The sequence below is a fragment of the Amblyomma maculatum genome, chromosome 10, assembly GCF_055883805.1.
Source record: "Amblyomma maculatum isolate TAMU_Amacu chromosome 10, ASM5588380v1, whole genome shotgun sequence".
In the NCBI taxonomy this organism is placed as follows: Eukaryota; Metazoa; Arthropoda; class Arachnida; order Ixodida; family Ixodidae; genus Amblyomma; species Amblyomma maculatum.
The window spans coordinates 88226860-88247621 of NC_139353.1; the positions used below are offsets into that span (position 1 = coordinate 88226860).

Genomic DNA, 20762 nt, shown 5'->3' on the forward strand with positions numbered 1-20762 from the left:
TATAAGAGAAGATTTACTTAATTGATAATCATATGCTTTTTGAGCAAAACGTCAATCCAGTATTTCTCAACTCGATAATCATTGGACTGAAATAGTTCCACTTAGGTTACCATTGATGCATAATTTTGTACTACCAGACGTCAGTGAAGGTGTGAAAATAGCCATTGCGCGATCTTCATGGGCAAAGGAAGGTTATGCCACAAAACTGTTCTTCTCCCGAATATTGGACCCTCTGAATTCTGCGTCTCTATTTTCGTCGCTGTAGATACGGATATAAAATCTGACAGTTCCTGCACATATCTACCTTTTTGCTGCATTATATGCATTTGTGGTAAAATTACAGTGGCTTTTCCACTAAAGCAGAACGGACTTTATAACAGTTTGGAAATATCAAGTGGTGTGCAACAATTTAAAGGAAGATAAAATAAAGATTTCCTTTTTCGCCGTGCATATTAGAAGCCCATTAGCAATTCTTATTTAAAGTGCAGGTGAATTAGCACTTTCCTGCATAAACGTATTCGACACATTTGATTATCATTGGTGTGGCCTTGCAGTACATATTGAGTAGAGATAACATACCATTGAAATTCAGCTCAGTTTTGATGGATATTCGGAAAGAAATATGTAAATGCACCTTAGATCCTGTACGTTCTCAAATGCCTCGCACGTGATTAGTAAGGTAATTTCACATCGAGTACTTGCAGCTCTCAATTTCAACTTGTATAAATGTGTGGACATAATTAATTCACATTCGTCTGCCTTCCTTTCAGAACGTCGTGAGTGCGAAGACAAAATGCTTGTATTAGTAGTTTTACTGATCTTCCTTGCACTGCCTATCTTTCCTGTTGAGTAAGTACCACCTCTTTGCAGAGTTTTCGCGATGACTATCAGAAGGTAGTCGCGCCGCACAACATATATACGTGAACGTTTGTCTTTGAAACGTTACTGAACATTTGAAATGTTTGTAACCCCAAAGCAAGTAGTTATGATGCTCAAAATTTGGAACTAACACGCCCGGGTGCCGCAGTGATTTCTTCTATCGACTCCTGCTCCCAAGGTTGCGGGTACGAATCGCGGCCTCGGCTTCAGATTTTGGGTCGAGGTAAAAAGCGAAGCGCTCGTGTGCTGCGTGATGTCAGTGGACGTAAAAGAACTGCAGGTGGTAGAAAATTCCGCATTATTCTACTACTACGTCTCTCATAATATGAGTCGCTTTGGGTAGGTAAACCCTACAAAATCTAAAGGTGTGAACTCAGCCATCGTTTTGTTTGTGGACGCCTAATAAAAGAACGATTCAAGTTGTAAATTGTTAGGTTGTTAATTTTTATTTGTTGAAGCGCCTATATGTAAAGTACTGGACTGAATGAATTAGATGTCGGTAAGGCAAGAGAAGCAATAAATTTACATGCTACATACCCCTCCATACGGTTCCTTCGTCCTCTCATGCTCCTATTTCTGCTAATAACACGGTAAAAATGGAAGATCGCATGTTAAGCTACAATAATGAGAGGAGCGTTGCGCTAGTACATCGAAAATCTTGCAAAAAGGCAACAGAGCAGGCAACAAGATAGAAGAATCACACACAGACACAAGTAGAAGCATCGTTCTTTTGTGTGTGTGCGCTTCTCCTGTCTTGTTTCCTGCTCTGCTGCCTTTTTGCAAGATGTTAAGCTACATTTGGTCATAATTGCTAGTTTACCTTTACCACCTAAAAAAAATGTTTATTTTAGCAACAATTGATTTGTACTGAAATGTACAGCTGAAACATAGTGCTTAAAAGAGGAAATAAGTTTAAAGCGAGATCAAATTGTTGATCACGTGAAAGAAATGGAATGTTGGTAAATAAGGAGGCAGAACATAATAGCCTTAATCCAGGAGAAAGCACTAGTTTATAACAGCTTATTTTACACCATCGATATGTAATAAATATGACCGAGGCGTGTAATGCGAAGACCAGGTAATCAATTTTCGGTAAAGGTGCCGTACTGATTTTGAAGACAACAGTAGTGTATCAAAGGGCGGCAAAGTTTCAAGTGTGCATTGCATCAGTATATAAATTTGCTGAAATAAGACATAAAGAAGGCGCTGTTATTTAGCCAAATAAAGTCCATGCAATATCGCGCACTGCGTGAAGTGAGCCTGAGCGTGATGGTGACTCGCAAAATTTACATTCTTCACGCTCACAACCAGACGACATGGAAAGGCACATAATATATTCAGTTCAGTTCAGTCGTTCAGTCGTGTCCGACTCTTCGTGACCCTATGGACCATATCACGCCACGCTTTCCAGTCTCTCACTATCTTCCTAAGATCCCATAACTTCATCTGCAGCGCCTCGAAGATGGCACATAACCATCACGTTCTCTGCCTACCCCTTCTCCGGTAAACCTCAACCTTTCCCAACACCAAATCTTTCCCCAGCGACTCCTCTCTTCTCATCAGATGACCAAGGTGGCTGAGCTTTAACTTTAGAACTTGACCCTCCAATGAGCAGTCAGGGTTTATGGTCGACAATACCGACTGATTTGATCTTCTGGCCATCCAAGGACCTCACAAGAGTCTCCGCCAGCACCACAATTCAAACGCGTCAATTCTTCGGCGGTCCGCCTTCTTTTACGGTCCAACTCTCGCATCCAGACATCACAACTGGGGAGACCATAGCACGAGTTATACGAGTTATATATTACCACTGTCGATATATAGCCTCCATAAGAAAAAGAATGGTTTTAAGAAGTTGAAGCCGTCCGCAGTTAGGCAATATTGAGGGAACCATCTCTAAAAAACCATACTAAAACTTTGGAACAAAATCTACAGGGGGTGCTTTGCCAGTGCAGTAAGCCGTAACGAAATATCAACATTGTTATTCCTACGTTATTTAACGTGGGAATGACAATATTTGGTTCGATTTCTCGAGGATATGTTATCGCTCCCGAATAATATATTATACCCAGACTTTCTTTGCATAATCTTGCATAACCTGCCGATGCAAAGCCTTATGTTTTTAATAGACAGCGTTGTATATGTTAGAAGGTTTCATTCTCAAACGCTTCTGCGTGCCTCTTGTCACCTTACTAGATTTTACGTAGGCTCGAACACAATCTGTAGTGTACTGCTGGGAAATTTTACAGATGGGCAACTTTGCCGCGAATTCATTGAAGAACCTAGTAGGTGAAATATCCGGTATATACATAGCTGTATATTCCAGTAAAGGGTTCTACGGTTTCTGGACATTTATTTGGCGTAGTCAAGGTATTGATTTACGCACCATTTTTATGAAGTCGAGGTAAAGTATTACTATACAGGCATTGCCAGGAACCATTAGGAAAATTAGGAAACACGGCGGATGACCTTGCAGGCATCATGACCTTTTTTTGGCACTACGAGTTCGCACAACATCGCCGAATTGGTAGGTGCCACAAACTCTGGCTTAGCGCTTGGGGTGGAATGTGGGATCACAATGCTGCTGTTCAGCACATTTGGATCCCGAGTTAGACGCGCCAACAAGTTCGAACAGGTTGGTTAATGCGGAACTTTACGTATGTTCTTATCTGCTCGGATTTCACATACTGGCACATACCTGACTGCTACTATGTGCACGCTGAGGCAAATGACTAAACGTTCACCATCATTAGAGCGAAGTGGTTGAGTTCGTAACATTAGTACTAGTGCGTACTAATGAGTACATGTCGGATAAAAGAGGAATATGTACACATCATTGATTAAGCCTGAAGTAAAGTGATGAATGAAAGCGTAGCTGGAAACGGCAGAAAGTTAGGTGGGCGGATGAGGTTAAGAAGTTCGCATGGGTCTAGTGAATGCAGCTAGCACAGAACCGGGTTAATTGGAGAAACATAGGAGAGGCCTTTGCCCTGCAATGGGTATAGTCAGGCGGATGATGACGATGATGATGAATGAACTGCAAATCCAGAAAGTGACTGGGCAAATGGGAGCCATTACTGCTGCCTTGCCCTTAAAAATCAAGGTTCAGTGTGGGTTTTATTTCATTGAAATCTTAGTTTCCGTTAGCTGACATGCCTGCCACATGATTCAAAGCATAAGTCCATGAAAGCGGTTGGAAGGTTCATTTCATACTGTCACGTGGCGGTGACGAAGCTGAAGACAGAAAACGGAGATACTTGTATTACACTGAAATATATTGGCTGACTTGCTTCCTCAAAAGTATTAGGCAACACAGCGGCGTCTACGGCAGGAAACGCGATTGTCATTTCTCCGTATTACTAACTTCCGTGACACTCGCGAGCGCTCGATTTAAAGTCTGGGAAGAAGCATGCAGATAAATATGTGAAATATGACCAGAATAATTGGAACATTATGCGAAAGACGCGAGCACCTGTTACCATTATAGCAAACAATTTGGCTCGTCTTGCGCGACAAGAAAAATTTTAAAGCCGCCCCTCGCGGCAGCAAGTATCAGCAAGCAAAAAATAAAATCCTTCTGCGCAGTGCAATGACAGTGATTAGAGAGCATGCTAGACAAAAATATATTTGAAAGGCTCGCGGAATTACTTCCCATTAAAAAGACATCATTTCGACACTTACAAAATAGGCAGATAAAGACGATCAAGAGAATAAGAAATAAGAAAATTAGTGCCTTTAGTCCGCGTAATAAGGCTTCAGGCGTACAACATGCACAATTCTGCACGCGCTTGGCGCTGCTATGATTTTGCCGCACCGTTGGTGATGACCTCATAGTAGAGTTGTTCAATGTCTTGAAGGGCTTTGTATGTGCCGAAGTACCGCGAAAAGAGTTTTGCACCCAGTCCGCGACGACGTACCGACGTCCAAACCAAGACTTGGTCTCCTGGTTTGTACCCTGCGTCGCGTCGTCACAAGGTGTCAAATCGGACATTGGGGGTTAACTCGTCTTTAATCGCACCCGGGCCAGTCTTGAAGACTCTGGAGATGGGTGCAACGTAGAGGTTGATTGATTGATTGATTGATTAAAACTTTAATTTCCACGGATTTAGGAGGTCCCTACTCTCCGCTCCTGGCACGCAGTACTGAAGAACCGGGGCTGGAACATTTGCGACTAAGCACTGGCGATGACCAGCAAAAAGCGGTGCGCCTGGCGGCTGAGACCGCGAATAACGTAGAGGTTGTCCTCGTCCGTGACGTGCGACAGCATTGCGTCGAGCGTCATCGTGAGCTCTTTGCATAAACAAGTTCGAACATGTTCGACCGCGTTGTCTCACGAATGGCGGTATTATAGGCGAATATGACGTATGGTAGAATGGCGTCTAACACGCTCTGCTCGGCGTCCACGTTGTCACCCGTGAAGAATTATGACTTATTAAGCATGCGCCACTAATTGTGCGCACACTTCCAAACACCCTTAAAGTAGGGGGGGGGGGTAGCTATTCCGGTCGCAAAGGAGATGCCCTCGACTTGCGAGGCAAACTTAGACGGAATTTAACTACCTTGTAGTGATATGACAGAAAGGGGTGGGCATTTGGTGTCCAGCTTTCGCCAGTATAAGCTAGAGTGATGGTCAGGGTGAGAATAACAAACAAAAACAAAATTATACACAGCAAGAGACGATACAGAGAAATTCATACTAACACTTAGACCAGAGCTTCACAGAAAGCGAGTGTTAGGCATGCACCAAAGTGGATCTCAATAAGCACAGAGACTTTACAACCCTTAACAATACACTAGAGAGTCAAATAAACAACACCAAATTGTTCACCGGGCATAGTCTCAGACCGACGCTACCGAATACTATCTGCGGACTTCATGCGGCGCGGCGGAACGCCGACGCACCGTCGCCGTATCATGTGAGAAAACGCACGAGCTGGTCCGCTTCAACAACGCACGTTTCACATTAAGTGACATTTCAAGAGCAACGCATAACTTCGGCACTGTCTAAATTGGCGCCTGACAGCGCTTGTATACAGCCTCCGAGTACGTCCGACGCCGCAGCAACAGCCTACTGCAAGCGTGTCTCTCTAAAGCAAGGGTTTTGCGAGTGCTGTTTAATAGAACGCAAAAAAATTTAGTTGTTGAACTCCGATTAACCCGAGTTGAACTAAAGGTCACACGTGGCCCTTCCCGAGACGACGCGACGGGCCGAAACCTGGCGCAGTATTGCTATTGCCATAAATAGATCCCGCTTCAGCGGTATCATCAGAGTAGGCAACATCGCAAAGCTTACAGCACCTCATGCTGCAACTTTACCAAAGCTGTGCCGCCCGCTAGCGCGGCGGACGGCGGTGCTATAGCCGTACACTGCTCCCTAGTCGCCGCTAGGCCTATTTGTTTCGCATCGATGGTACATGAAACAGCGCTTTGAAATTCCTTCGTGCTATAGTCAATGGTCTACTCATAGAACTGCCTAAATCTCAATCCAGTTCTCTTTTAATAAAGTAAAATATAATAATTTTGGCTGAACTTTATAGTGGAGGTGGCATGCAAGCGGACCGGAGCAGCCATGCCGCAACGGCAGCAGCTGGCTGTGAGCACAAACTTGCATCGCAGCGGTCGCTTGTATACCAGCTACGCCATACGGCTCTGCGATGCTCAACAAGGATTCAGTATTGACATTCAGCCTATTATTTACGGGAACAAAAACAATTAACACACTTTTCTTAAGTTTTTCGTATCGTCGGCGCGCACTACTCGGAGCTGCAGCCGGCGCGGAGCGGCAGCAAGTGCTGCCATCGCACGGTGGTCGCGAGCAGGAGCGGCCATTCACCCTGCCGCCGGCGAAAATATCTGGCCCGGCTTGATCACTGGCGAACGGCCGCCAGGCGACAGTTCATAACGTTTGGCGCGGGAAAATCGCTCCATATGGGTCGGCCTTAAGACGAGCGCCGCTCCCTCGCAGATCTGTAGGCTTTCGAGAAGCGGGTGAATCCCGGGAGCCGAGCAATAGCACTTGCGAACTCGCTGGAATACTAGCTCAAACATTGGCTGACTCACACAAGCGACGCAACCTCAGTAAATAGGCGCGGCGCGTCTGTCTGTTACGACGCCCCTAGACTGGTGCGCACACACACACTTAACTTAGCGTGTTTAATCGTTCCCTCTAACTCCAGCCGAGGCGCCCGTCGTTATTGGCTGGGCGTGGCCGAAACTTAGGAAGGTAACCATTACCTTCGGGCCGGGTAAATCACCGTAAGTCACCGTCGCCGTCGAGTGATGAGAAGGAGGGTGAAGCCAATGCGTAGAAGGCCACGCGCTGTTCTCGTGCGAGGAAGGCCGTTTCCGGAATGTGGTCGAACGTTCGACGAAGACAGCACGCGGGCTTCCTCCGCACTGTGTTGGCTTAACAAAAATTGTGCGGCGATTTCGTGACAGACGTAGATGCAATATTATCTGCGGACGCTTTCAAGAGGCGTTCTGTAAGTCCATAGCACTGGGGATCGTACACGGTTGTACGTTGGTAGCTTGTGTGACTAGTTCAAGATGACTTGCGTCAACGTCTCCGCAAATGCTCTTCCCCTGATCACGATGACCACTTCGCAAGCGCCGGGTCACTCGAGAATGCAGTCGACGAAAATCTTCGCACTTATGCTGCGGTACCATAAGATATGGCATTTGCTTCTAAGTATCGGATGACGTGATCGGTTACCGCGATGATCCATTACCCTTTTATGAAGTTAATAAGGGGCCAAGGAGATCCATCGCTTTTTTCAGATGACATAATAACGGAGATATTGGGTTCTGCAGCCGAGCCGTTTTGACAGGGGGGTATTTGTTCGCTGGCGCTCACGGTGCCTTGTTATGTAATGGCCAGCCAAGGCAGGTAATCGCGGCCATAAATAATTCCCTTCGGTCTGTTGCAACGTGCCCGTCATTCCTCGACACCCTGCTATCGGCACATAAGGGAAAACCCGCAAAGTAGGTATGTAGTCCATATCGATAAAAAAGTTTCTTCGCCAGCACGTCATCGTAGTCTACCGCGATTTGAAGGTTATCGCGCGAGTATCGACAGAGAGTGAACAGCGCTGTGCCCCAGTATCTTCTGTCATGGTGAGGGAAGTACCAGGTCAGCTTCCCTCACTCTCTTCGCTGTTCCTTAGGCAGCCGCCACTCCCTTCAGAGCGAGTACCTTTTTAATTTGTTTGCCGTAAGCTTTAGCGACAAAGTAGCGGTCGTATTGCGCGTGACGTATTTCCGGCAATTATTGTTATTGTCCTCGAAGATAAAAGCTAACAAAATTAACACTTTATCGTAAGGTTTGCAATGCTTAGGATAGAAAAAAAGGGTGGTGCGTTCCTTGGGGCGGTCATAGTTTTAGCATTCAACGAGGAGCGAGGGATAAAAGAATGCGAAATCGTGGTTTTCCCTGTTGCGAAACCGACCGCTAGGCGCCTGGAGCTCTAGTCTCTTGACGTTCGTGCGATAACCTTGAAATCGCGCTGCACTGTACAACGCGAAGAACGACAAATGACGCCTGAACAAAGAAGGAGAGCAAGCGGCCTTTACTTACTTCTATGTAATACGCTAGGTCTTTATTTCCAAGGTACGAGATCTACTACTCTTCAAAGCTTTGTTCAGTCGTTCCAGGCGTTAAATTGTGACCCACATTAGAAAAATTGGAGTCAGTTGTCGCATCTTCGTGCGGCCGTGCTTGGAAGGGGGGGGGGGGGGGGAAGGGGCTCAAAGTGCTGGATGAAAGCCAGGAAGCAGCATCTGTTCAGCACACGCCATCTGCGCAGTTTCGTCACTTTGACGAGGCTGAGCCCCTCCATGTCACGTTTGGTGTCAATGCCGAAAGCAGCAGATGACAAAGTGTGTCAATCTTACATGAACACTTTATTGCAGTTCGGAAAGTCGGAAAACGACGGTAGCAGCAGTGGTGCTCAACGGCTGTCAAACTATGAAGTCTCGCTGCCCTCTTGAGCGCTCAATATAAAATCAGTGACGAATCATGTAGATGAAGCCGCAAAGCTAACCAGAATAGTCCGGAACATTTTGGAAGCACAGTTAAGGGTGTAGTCATTCGAGATAGTTCTCGACGAATCTTGAAGGACAACGAAAATGACGAAGCCCTGTCTCCGCCATACCAAAGATGAAAACGAAGAGCGCAAAGTCATTTTCTTTTTTAAAATCATGGTGGCGAGGCCGCATGCTGGCGGCGTTTGGACACAAAATGGGTTCCAACTATTCGCAGCAATATAGCAGTGCACCATCGACAATCTAAGTTCGGGTAAATCATATGCCTGTACCTAAGATGTCATACCAATGTAATCATAGCAGTTTAATGCCATTATTGTCATCAATGTAGCAGAACGCTCTAACTTTGTATGAGGTTACCAGTTATTTGTTTTTGTTGAAACGAAACAAAATTTCTTCGAATTTCAATATCCAGCAACATCACCAGTCCGAGGTTTAGAATAATATAAATGACACTATTATTGGTCTGTGCACACCTTGCATCATTCTAATTATGAATTGAAACGCAACATTATTTGAATTTTGTCTACCGAAATCTCAGATCATGTGTGGAGCATAGCCGATAATTGTGAGACCGAGTGATGTTTTTTTTTTCAAGAACGACAGTTCCCATTTTGGTCACGCATATTGAACTGTGCCATATTGGACTATGCCATATTGGACTGTGAGAGCTCTACATTCTCTAAACCAAATGTTTGAATGCAACGCGTGCTACGGTACCTCCGCGGTTGTCATGCGGCAGGGTGACATCCATATAAAATATCACTGTATATACCGGCAATGCTGTAAGGAATGATTAATGGTGTTGTCATTACTACATTTCAGGTCAGGTTTTGCTGGTCCTGGAATGCAACCCCATATATACTGTGAACAAACGGTACGACAGTACTTTTTTTATAGAATAGAAAATATACGTATTCAATTATACAATACCGACAAGAGATGCACCTTTAGATTTTCTTCAGATGTGGTTGCTTGGCTGACATATATTTCAAAAAATATTTTGTAAGCTGTCAAAATAGTGCAACAAATTTAACTGTTTGTTTGTAGTTGCACTTAAGAAATTGCTGTAAAGAAGTTTTGAATATGTCGCAGTAGATCATGCTTTTTAGGTGGTTATGATGTTTTACACATTGCATAATTGCTAATATCGTTCCAGCTGCGAGGGTGATACGCAAATGGGGAGGTGGTTGCTTTGGTACACAGTTTTGGGTAATATGAAAAGCCTACGCTCAGATAGTCTAAATTTCCGAGAATATTGCACGTATCCCTATATTCGCATTTGCCAATAAAACTATGAGCGAGGTATTATCAATTTCCTTCTGCCAATAACAATGTGTTTTAAAATTGTTTTCGAATCATGTCCTTCTTCTTGTTCTGTTCTTTTCTGAAGAGCCTGCCCCACTTTTTAAGTGATAAGATTGAAAGCACATAACACTGTAATTGTCAGACCTCCTAAACGACAGTAGACGTGGTCTCAACACCAGGACAAGGCCTCCAATCCGGCAGGGTTTTATGCGTGATTAATGCCCAAAGGAAGAAAGCATATGTTTCTTCAATAATACGAGACTGCATGTCCTCAGGTCCAGTAAACAAAAACTGCCGAAAGCTGCATCATAGTGAGCTTTACTCGCAACTTTCTTTACATCACGAGTCACCAAACGGCTCCTGCTCGCCGCCACATTATTATGCGCCGTTGCCTTTGTGGGCGCAGTGCATAAGCTTCATTCCACACACACACACACACACACACACACACACACACACACACACACACACACACACACACACACACACACACACACACACACACACACACACACACACACACACACACACACACACACACACACACACACACACACACACACACACACACACACACACACACACACACACACACACACACACACACACACAGATAATGAATTTATTACCTTCTTCGTCAAGACAGTATTAACGCGGTAGCGTTAACGAGCCCGTGTCGCAGAAAAGCCGGTGTCGTCGGCGGCGTTGGCCGTGAGCGATAAATCCTGGCATGCACTTCATTAACAAAAAGAAACTTCCAAGATGGGCTGGGTGGGAATCGAACCAGGGTCTCTGGAGTGTGAGACAGAGACGCTACCACTCAGCCACAAGATTTTTTTTCTCTTTATTGCCTGTTTTGAGTTCACATCAATTAAAAAAAATCCGCAATAATGGTAAAATTCGCAACAACCAGACTTCGGCTGTCACGAAAGGTTTAAAATTTCTTGAGGACAGCCAGTTTATCGAACCCATTGATCCAGTCAGGTGGATCAGAAAGCACCCGGTACGTTTCTCTAAGGAGCAGCACACTCTCGATAAAGTTCTCGCGTACAGAACGCTTGAATCGTACCAAGATCCCACCCCTTTCTGGGCTGGCCAAGCAGAGAGGGCGAAAGAGAAAGTTGATTCATGGCAGGGCAAGCCGTTGTCAATGTTCTCAAGCGCTTATGTGTGCAATGTTTTCCTTGTGGCAAAGATATGGTACGTAACGAATGTGATTTCGGTGACGTGTGTTATCATTCAAAAAATTCATCGTGTCTTTGCCGTTTTCATGTGGGCATCAACATGGGAAAAGTGCAGCAGAACCAACCTCTTTCTTTCTGTTAAGGCGAGCGGCTTGGGCCTTGTGCATCTCTTTTTGCGACAGGTTATCTCGCGTTTTTTTTTGTTTCCTTCGTGATCAAAACGACAAATTCTTGAGGACGGTCATGCAAGTACGACTGTATAAAATGCTTCCAGAATACGTTGTCTGTTCTGGTGATCATATGAGTGGCACTTTAAAAGGGTACATGCGCGAAGTTGTCTTGTCTTTCAGAATGTTGCATGCGCGTTTTTCAATGGAATACTTGAGCAAAGTGTGTAAGAAGAAGCTGTACAAAGATCTTCTAGATGTGACGATACCGTTGCCGATTTACCGTGCACCACACCGTGGAGGCCCCGGACAGGATGTCTTAAAGCGTGTGAAAAAGATGCCAGTTAGGTCTTCAGTTAAAACATTCTTCTTTAAGCTACATTCCAACACATTACCTGTTAAAACCTGGTTACATGAAAGAGGCTTATTCGTTCCCTGGACAACAGACTGTCTCCTTTGCAAAAAACCAGAGACAATCGAGCACGTCTTTCTGGATTGCTGGGACCCAGTCTTTCACTGGGATGTTCTCCAGAGAACACTAAAGAAAGACCTTCCGTTAGATCCGTATGGCATACGGTTCCTTCCAGTCGAGAGTGAGTGTATTCCTTTGGATTTAGTCATGGGCTTGGGCCTCCACAGCCTGTGGTAAACAAGGATGCAAGTGCAACATGCAGATGTCAACACTCAGCCACGAGTTCGATACTTGAAAGCGGTACAAAAGCGCTTCTAGTGAAGGCGATGTTGCCTTAAAAACGTCCCGTAGAACGTTATACTGCGGTGTATATCGGTAATTATGAGCATGTTACTGAGCAGTTACACGAGTAGCGAAGTACGTTTCCGCTACATTTCTTCTGCGCTCTGCGCACATGCAGAGCCATCTTGCGGCAAACACAGAAGAACCCTTCCTCGCAATGTGCGGCGCTGCCACGACACGTGGCACGCCACTCGCCCCAGACGTTTCGCCGTGAACCCTCACGGGTTGTAGAATCAAGCGTCTTTCCTTTCTTTAGATCACTATCTCCGCTCTTCCGGTTCTCCCCTTCGGGCCGCGCGGGTGCCGGTACAAGGATGCCCCAATACCCTTGCGTTTAATAAGTTTTCTCGCTCTCTCCCCTTCCAACATCCAGCGTGCGTCACTCGAACAGTGGTGTTTAGGCGACGCGGCTGTTCTTTCCGCTGACAGCGCGATTGCTAGGTGCAGCGTCTGATGCTGGACGCCTCTGACGTGAATGCTGCGCCGTAGCGCTTATGTGGATCAAGTGCAAGGCATATTCAGAAGGATAACAGTAAAAGGGAGAGGCCTAAAAGAGAGAAGCCTGCTAAGATAATAACAGGCGTATATAACAAGCAGAGTCTGCTATGCAACACCGCACTTAAATATGAACAAAGAGAACATAGATAAACTAGACAGGATACTGAGGAAATGTGCCAAGAGGGCTCTGGGACTTCCCATATCCACATCAACGGAACGTCTTGAGAAAATGGGTATCCACAACAGATTGGCCGAGCTAGCTGAGGGAGTTAGAATAGCTCAGCTGGAGCGACTTAGCCAATCTGAAACAGGAAGAAAAATACTAGAATGGATAGACATCCAACCGGGATACACTGCTCGTAAGTCAGTGGATATTCCGAAAGAGATAAGAGCCAGGATACGCGTCCCGCCTATGCCAAAAAATATGCACCCCGAATATAACAAAAAGGGGCGCTAAGAAAAGAATGGGAGAACAACCAGCAGAACAAGTGGCCTACGTAGATGCTTCATGTGGACGGCAAGGAGCAGCCGTATCCGCAGTAGTCGACGGAACAAAAGCACCTGTAGCATTGGCTTCAAGCCGCACGAGAGACGCCAACGCGGCGGAGGAATTGGCAGTAGCGCTCGCTTGTGTCGGTACCAAGGCTAAATTAATACTATGCGATAGCAAAAATGCGGTCAGAAATTCTTGGAAGGGAAGAATATCAGAAGCTAAACTAGTCATCGAAGCGAGGCCGCTTGAGCGCAACGTGGAAATTATATGGATACCAGCACATGAATCCACCGCAGGGAGTGAGGCTGCTCACGAGTTTGCCCGGGCTCTCTATCACCGGGCGGCTGCCGAGCAGCCCTCTTGCATGGATATAAAAGATAGCCTAATCTCGTATAAAGAGGTCACAGAGCACTATAAACTAAGCAGAAGGGTCTCTCCGCCGCCAGACCGTTCCCTCGGAAACGGGGAGGCAATTGCATGGAGGAGACTACAAGGGGGCAATCATATTAGTCCCTTTTGGGTATATGCAACAATTTCAAAAGATGAAAAGGATCTACATTGCATAACATGTGGGAGATGGAGCACTCTAGATCATATTATTTGGGAATGTAACAACAGCCCAAGAGCTAAAGAAAATATAGATAGAGACGCCTGGGAGACCCTGCTGCGAAGCGAGGACCCCGCTCAGCAGCAGCAAGCCATCCGCCTGGCGGCTGAGGCCGTGAAGCAACAATGCATATTCACCATACCTTAGTTCGCGAGTCTCCTGAGTAAGGCTCCATCAGGCCTGCGTGCCGGGGAGTCCGAAACGGAGCTTCTTCTCGGTGGAAATAAAGGTTTTCAACAACAACTTCTGCTGGGAAAGCGTCCCCTGCGATGTGTGCCGAGCTGCTTCCGAGGAATCATGCTTCTGCGTGGTGTTCCCAAGCGAGATAGAGGACGATTTCATCAAGGCGTCAGCCCCATGATCGCGTCCGCCTTCATGGCGCGTCGCTGCCCGGCTTTCTCCGAGACAACGAGTTCTTTGGTTCGTTCCGCTTGCTCAGGAGCACGTTTCGTTGCCGCGCCGAACGCTGCGTTGCTCGGCGCTCACCGCGTGCTTCGTGAGTGCAAAGTCCGACGCGGGGCGCCTCATCAGTGATTGCTGCGCCGTAGCGCATTGTCTTACACTCCTTGGCAGGTCGATAGGTGTTGTATTGCAGGGCCTTGCGCGCTCGCTCTTGAGACGCGTGTGATGAAAGCGGCGCCGTCTACCAGTGCCGGTAGCGTTGGGCGGTGCGAACGAGGTGCAATAACGCTATCGCGTTCCACTTTTGAAGGCGAAGCTTAAGCGTCCTCCAAATTTTGCCGCCATCTTGGCTGGAGATGCGAATATTAGGGAACAATTTATTAGCGCAAACAAATTCTCGATTTATTGCAATTGTTACCCAAAGTTTCAATATCTCCCAAAATAAGGGCACCTACTTCCATCTGTATTGGATAGACAATATTTGTCGGACGATTGTCTAGGGCGTTCCTCAACAGAGCCCGAAGACGACGGCAGCGTCTTAATGAAGGATCAATATACGCGCGCACATCTCCTGAGGAATGTAAGTGCATGGTGAAAAATGTGTAGCCGCAAATACAAACCATTTCATATGGCAACCTCCGTGTATCATATTTAGAATGGGTTAGACCGAGAAGCAAAAAACGATGCCACGCAAAGTGCAGTTCAGGAAGGCCAATGTGAAGGTTCGCAACTCTGGTTCATAATGAATGAAAGTCAGCGCTGCGAAAAAAAAATGAATTAAAGTTAAAATAACACAAGGCGCTAGCATATTTATTCAAAAATATTTCAGGAATGTTTTGTTTTTGACATCTTTGAAATGGCTTTCATTAGATAACATTTTAAATACATCGAGTATACGTTTAGCTAAGAACAGTGTTGTCTTAGTTATTTCGCCACCTACTGTGACTAGAGAGTCGTGTTTACTTGTGTGTTTTACTTGATATTCTTGCTTATTATCAGGATTTCTCGCCAAGAGTGCTTTTTTGATATCGTCGTTCAGGCAGGTTTTCTAGAATCATCCCATTTGTGACGCTGTTATTGTTGAAGATGGTAATCCTAAACATTTCACCTAAACCGACACTCTGACAAAATATTATCCTAATGGTTCACTACTTCAAAAGAGTGGAAATTTGGGCTGGTTGGTGCATGACCTAAGGCTAAAACAGCGCTAACAGAGACAGAACAGAGAGGGGGACACAATGCTGCGTGTACAAGGACACAACAGCATCGTGTCCCCTCTCTGCTGCGTCTCTGTTAGCGCTCTTGTTATCCTCGGTTGACTACTTTGCTGCAACAAGAAAATTAGTTTCCCTTTAGGCACTGGTATTGAAGTAGTATAACAAAATAATTTTAACACACAGAAAGTAGAACTTCTTTATATACGCGTATGCTGCTAAGATTGAAAACAAGGACGAAATCTCGTTTTCGTAATATTCCAAATTTTACATCAGGACTACGTCTTCACTGTTTTCATTCTGAATTAGTGCTATCCACTCCGGAATGGACGCCAATGCAAGCCTGGTTGCATCTGCTCGCCTAAAATGACTAATCCTCGTATTGGAATGTGTACCAACAAAAGACACGCACCGCCTCTCGGCTATAATCCGCCAGGATATATACCTCCCGTGCCGCCGAGACCAGCAGTCATTGGTGGATAAATTTTGAGAAAAAGCGCTCAGACTGAAATAAAGTTTATGTAAAATCTGACAAAAGATGATTTCTTTATTGTTGAGTCACCTTGCACTTACTCGTCTTAGGTTTTGTGTAGCTTTGCCGAATATTTGAACAGCAGGGTTTCTGTGAATTCATGTCGTCTGTGCACTGTGTATTGAGCTAATATGTTTGCTTCCGTCACATGCTCTTTTGTGAGAAAAGAAAAGATGCTCTTTTGTGAGAAAGCCTGTTTTGCACAACAACCCAGACTCACAACTGCATATCATATATCAGTGGCAGCAGGAAGTGGTCATTTTGCGTTAGAAAGGGTAGTCTAGAGAGACAAAAAATGACGGCGTGTAGGGCTTTGAGTTTTCACGGCGTACACTTTAGCGACGAAGCTGTGGCGGAATATTTAGCGAAGGGAAAGGCTTTCTTGTAATAAGTTTTTTTTTTGTGCTGGCACAATTGTTTTTATGGTAGTATTACTGTCGGAGTGTACAAGAGCTAGTGCTTGCACATATTTTTTGTACACCAGAATAAGCTGACGGCATGAAACCTTTCATACAATTTGTATCCTGTACCGTCGTATACGTGTGACGATGGTTCGTACCATCGTCGATCCGAAAGCGAAGACGCCGTGAGCATGACGAAGGGGCTAGTGCGAATCATGTTGCAGCGAAGCAAAAAGGGCGACGAGTACCGGCCCGCTCTAAAGTAATCAAGAAGCACAAGCAGCAAAGTCCTCCAAGTCAATATGGGCGCATGTCAGGTGACCAATAGAGGCCGCATCATCCCAGCCATTGTGGGTGTTCTCCCTCTTCCTTTGCTTCCAATTTTGATCTTTAATTTGTCGCATGAGTTTGTTGCTCTGCACGGGTCCCGTTCACTATGGTCTTGTTTATTATAATTACTCTAAGCTTTTTTTTTTACATTCTCATACAGGAGTGAATAAAAAATAACAATTTTACAGACAACATGCAATACATCCCAAAGAAAAATGGAATAAGAAGGAGCATTGAGCAGTGATCAACGAACGTTGAACAACAAGGAATATAAATCATCTCGTAAAGACGTATGATGCATGCACATGAAACACACTCCAGGAATTGTTCCTTTAGTGCAACCAGCATACATGCGTCTGCTCACAATGTTGCAGATTGCTAGACAAAAGTATTTCCACCTTGAAAATAACTTCAATTGCAGGGGCCGAATTACAGGCGGCTCACATTCACAATTACACTCACAATCTTCCTACTGGTGAGCGGCAACACGGCGGGAGTGGCCTTTCTTTACGTCATCGACGTCTGCTGTTTACGTCATGAATACACTTGAAGTGATGACGTTGGCTACGGGCCAATTGTGAACGGGGGTTGTGATGTGAGCGACGCGAGCCGCTCAAAAACACAAAGGGAAAATGCGGCGATCTATGCGGCGGCCGGCGTTCTCGTGAGGCGGTAGTAGCGACGCCCCGACGCTATCATCGGAGAAGGCGGTGTACGAAGACTGACGTGCCGGGTAAGATGTTTCGACGCATGTTGCTACTCGACAAGGATATACTACAGTGACTGTGCGACGCAATGAACTGAGATAGGTGTGTGCGGCCGAGTGCGCTGTCCGTGCGGCGACAGATAATGTGTGCACTACGCTTTTTACGAACTGCTAGTCGCTTCCAAGCCATTACTGGCAACGAGGCGAACATCGGTCTTGCGCAGGCGACAGTTCGAAAGCGTGTGCGGCGTGTAGTTGGGGCGGCGACGAAGAAAGGCTTCCTTCGTCACGGCAGCATATCCGGCGTCGTCGGGTTTGTCGACGGCACATCCAACGCCCACAAGTAGCCTTGTGATGCCCTTGTTTTCGGAGATGTCAACATGATTTGGGCTATGAACCTCCCTGCCTGAAATCTTGGCATGATGCTTTCTTCTGGCGACATTCTCGGCTGCGCACAGGCATGACACAAGTCGAGGCAGGCCTGCCGCGAGACGTCGAATTCACGACAATGGGCAGCGCTGCTCTTTGCAAGAAAAGTTATGGTAGGATCCACATGCCTCACTTGTATTGCCTTTCTTGAGCTTTTATAAAGGCTGAAATATAAGAAAGGTAGCACACTGTTGAAATGCCTACGTAGGAAACGAAAATGGGAATGCGTGTGTTTGATGCCTGTATTGAGTAGGAATGGAGCATCATTTATAGTGATATGAAGTGCAAGGCTGTCCGTACAGCAGTGTTGCTGAAACGTTCAATCATTCATTGTCTACACGCCCATGAATGTCATTCTCAGCAAAACCTGGCAATGAGCTAGTGGATGTGACCCTTCATTTGACAATAAGGCTGTTAACATTTGAGACCGTTCACGTCGACAACGACGAAGAATGTGCTTAACAGCGTGCCATTTTCGGTTATGCTGGTGAGAGGGGCACCTGGTGGAGACATGGCTGCCAGTGCCATGGAATCCCAGTCTGGACTCTCCAAAAGGGTTATAAACCAAGGCATACACCTCCCCAGGATAATGATGGATAACTGCATGGGCCTGCTGAGGAGCCGTTTCCGGTGCTTGCAAAAATACTAAACGCTTCTCTACCAGCCAGAGCATATAGCATGTGCCGTGTTGCAGATGTCTTCCTGATGTCTTCCTGCCTGCATACGAGGTGGGTGGTGCTGGCTTGAACAAGAAAAGGTCACATCTGTGTAACAACTACTTGGAAGTGGGATCACTGGTGCCATGTACACTTCTAGGCAAAAGTCATACAGAACCATGTTGTGAGCCTGTTCCAGAGAACCTGCCATCAGAGGCTGGCACAGCTGCGGCGTCAATCCCAGCCCAGCAGTCGGCCGTAATATTCCACACGTAGCTGACGAACTCATCACAGGCAGCCAAGTGCAGCTTCTTCTGGTTTCATGTTTGTGCCAAGAAACCCATTGTAGTAAAGATGCATCTTTTCGAATCATGCTTTACAACTCCTAATCTGTCAAGTTTAATTTGTCTTCGTACACTCCCCTTCACAGTTGCTTGCAACCGTACATGTTGGTGTTTGTGTGTTTGCATGTGTTTGAGTACATAATTAAAGTGCTCCACAACGGCGCAGCTATTGCGATGCCTATCGGAATGGGAAAGTCTCACAGACGTTTTTTTTAGAAGCACGTGTATCCACTGTGCATCTTTATTTCTTTATTTTCCTGCCGCATTCCACGCGCTTGAATATGAAGCAGCAAAACCAACTGCCTGCAGTAGCACCGGCAGTGATTTACACGTGCTGCACAATTGCACTACACAGAGGGGACACACAAGAATACTTTTTAGAGTCTGTAAGCTGGCGCAGTACTCATCGCAGGTCTGGCACACTTCAGAAGTATTGTGTATTGTGAAGTATTAAAGTATTGTGCACAAAACCGTACGACACAGAGGCAAGACACAAAAGAATTGTTGCCTAATGATTCCAGTCTTGCACAGTAGTTGTCATAGGTTTGGCACATTTCAGAAGCAGGAAACAAAGTAGGGCACCTAACAGTGCAGAAACATGACACAAGAGGTGCTATGTACAATTTTTGAATAGGGCAGTCTCCATTATTGAGCCTTTAAGGACTACAGGTCTACATATACTGCTAGGATGCAAAGGACGCATTTTGTGCAATGCTAAACAGTATATCATATCAAGGATAAAGCTGACAAATTCAATGCATAATATTGCGAGTTTTAGTACTCACAATGATTGTAGCATAAGTAGAAAATCCTATAGGTATATAAACTGGTGCAAAAACATCACATCAAGCAAACGGTATGTGGGCAGAAAGTATCGCTCAAAAGCAAAGCCACCCACTTATGTAGAACGCTAAAAAATAACAACAAAACGCACACTATATAGGACGCTACATGGAAAGCCCTGTCACGGTGGCACTGCAGTGAATGAAGGCTTCCCGTTCAGTCCCGGCAGGGGTGGAAGCATTCCCATGGTCATGTTTCTTTCTAACTATCCAGCTACGTGCAAACAGATGATCATCCAACTACAAAGCTTCATTTTGGACTACACTACATTCCTCACAGTCGTCTTGTATTTCCTAAAGAGAAACAAATAGAACCAAAGAGCCTGCACGTTGCACTTTCGCCACTTTTCTCATCGATACTAGTAGGTGCCGACCGAAAACACCTCCACAAGTTGTCTTTGTCCATTTACGTGTCAAGCGCTTCATGAAACTTTATCTCAGCAGGCCCTGAACTTCGACTGCATTTTTTAGATTTTCAGCATGCTACGGCACCCACACAGTACTTCGATTTCAGACGACGCTAAAAAAAAACAGCACCTTCGCGAGCAATCAGCTGTTTGCATGCAGGCCGCCATGTGCACGCATAACGCTGCCGGCGCACCCTCGCGGCAATAAAAGTTGTATTTTGGCAACCGCCTCCAACTGAATATCAAGACGAAGTATGTTGTATTATGCTCTAAAGGTACAATAATGCACACCGTTCCCTGTTTGGAATTTCAAGGAGTGAATATAGAACAGACTTCTGCTACCAAATTCCTAGGTGTTACTTTTCACGAAAATTTACTATGAAATGCGCACATCGATGCACTCAAAACCGCTCTTGCTCCAGCCATACGGATCTTAAATAGGCTAAGAAGTTATCTTCCAGTTGCCCTGAAACGACAGGTGTATTACTCTCTTATACATTCACGCCTTAGATATTGCTCAGTTGTGTGGCACACCATGACTAAAACAAATATAAATGCCCTATTATCAT

At 45.6% G+C, this 20762-nt stretch overlaps 1 long non-coding RNA gene across 1 annotated transcript; it reads left to right on the forward strand.

Annotated features, from left to right (window-relative positions):
• The first annotated feature begins 696 nt into the window (after window positions 1-696).
• LOC146176959 (uncharacterized) lies at window positions 697-16083 on the forward strand. Its single transcript, XR_014701240.1, has 3 exons — window positions 697-849; window positions 9745-9796; window positions 15856-16083. It is a non-coding gene; the product is annotated as an uncharacterized LOC146176959 (long non-coding RNA).
• The last annotated feature ends 4679 nt before the right edge of the window (window positions 16084-20762 follow it).